The following is a 1,459-nucleotide window of genomic DNA, read 5'->3' on the forward strand; positions in this document are numbered from 1 at the left end:
TCCCTTTGAAGCTCTGACAGTCAGTCCAGGGTCAGTATCAGAAAGAAAACCCCTATTTCTGAGTCCTTGTGTCTTCTCCTCACCTTAGTCCTCGGAAGATGGTTCAGGCCTCTGTCTAGCTGTCTCCCAACCCTCCCACTACAGGGCGGGGCAGGTGCCACAGGAGGGGCGGCCTGGCAGAGAGGGCGGCTGTGGTGAAGGGTGAGGAGAGGCGGTTATACCCACCACCACCTGCCATTCTCTCACCTCAGGCCCTGGCCTCATCTAAAAACACCAGGACGCAGTGGGTAAGAGAACTACATTGGCCCCAATTCTTCACTCTGCATAGAGCCTCTGGTCTCCGAGGGGGATAATAAAAAAATTCATTTTAAAAATTTTATTTATTTGTTCTTTTTTGGTGGCATCATGCAGCTTGCAGGATCTCATTTCCCCCATCGGGGATTGAACCCATGCTCCCTGCAGTGGAAGTGCAGAGTCCTAACCACTGGACCATCAGGGAATTCCCTCCAAGAGCTTTTTAGATTCATCATCTCATTTGATCTTCTCCCCAAACATTATAAAGTGGAGGTGGACTGATGGACATTCCTTCCATTTATCAGATGAAAACACTGAGGCAGGAGGTGATGCCAAGTGCTTGACTTAGGAGACAGAACTGGAGCCAGAACCCAGGTCTCCCCATTCCTGGCCCAGCACCTTCATGGCACCTTCCCAAGCCACTGGCGCAAGGAGAAGGGTTGGCGGCCAGGTCGTGGTTTTCAGAGCCAGCATCCCTGCAGGCGGAGCTCACACTTTTCTGGGAAGGAACGTGCAGCCTTTCCGAACAGGGAGCTCCGGAGAAGTGCAGGCTGGCCCCTTATTTCCCAGAAGGAACAGCAGCTCAGGCCCCCTGACTCCAGGCCGGCAGCAGGCACCACCACTGCGTGCTCTGCGCCCTTGTGCAACAGTCAGGATGTGGGTGTTTGTTCTCTAGGTCCTGATTGCATCCCATTTGAGGCAAGACTGTGGGGCCCTTCTGCGACTCACTTTATTTTTATTGATGCAACTATATAGGCACAGTGTCCTCAGACTGCCTGGGTTCACTTTTCGGCTCCTTGACCAACTGGCAGTGTGACGGGGGACATGACTATGTCCCTACCTCAGGGCTCTGCTTTGTGCAGGTTTAAGTGGGATGATGCACATAGAACGCAAGCTTTAACTGAACATAGTAAGTAAGTAAATATTGTATGGCATTTTTATTTAATTTATTTTGGGACTCTGAATTAAAAGTCCCGAAGATTTATCACTCAGAGGATTGAGTGGTAAAATTCTCTTCGGCTACACAAGTATAAGTGCCTGGGAAGACATGACAGAGGTGGCCACAGGAGGAAGCTATTGAAAGGTCTGAATTTTTCCCCAGCAGGAGAGCAGCTTGGTGGTTTAACTGGCCTGCACAAAGCCACCCTGATACCTTCCCTGAGTG

The 1,459-nt window shown here is 50.8% G+C and overlaps 1 non-coding gene across 1 annotated transcript; it reads right to left on the reverse strand.

The window, feature by feature from the left end:
• Nucleotides 1-426: 426 nt before the first annotated feature.
• On the reverse strand, nt 427-499 carry TRNAG-UCC (transfer RNA glycine (anticodon UCC)). The gene has a single exon. It is a non-coding gene; the product is annotated as a tRNA-Gly (tRNA).
• Nucleotides 500-1,459: the final 960 nt, after the last annotated feature.

Source organism: Bubalus kerabau, chromosome 6, assembly GCF_029407905.1.
Source record: "Bubalus kerabau isolate K-KA32 ecotype Philippines breed swamp buffalo chromosome 6, PCC_UOA_SB_1v2, whole genome shotgun sequence".
In the NCBI taxonomy this organism is placed as follows: domain Eukaryota; kingdom Metazoa; phylum Chordata; class Mammalia; order Artiodactyla; family Bovidae; genus Bubalus; species Bubalus kerabau.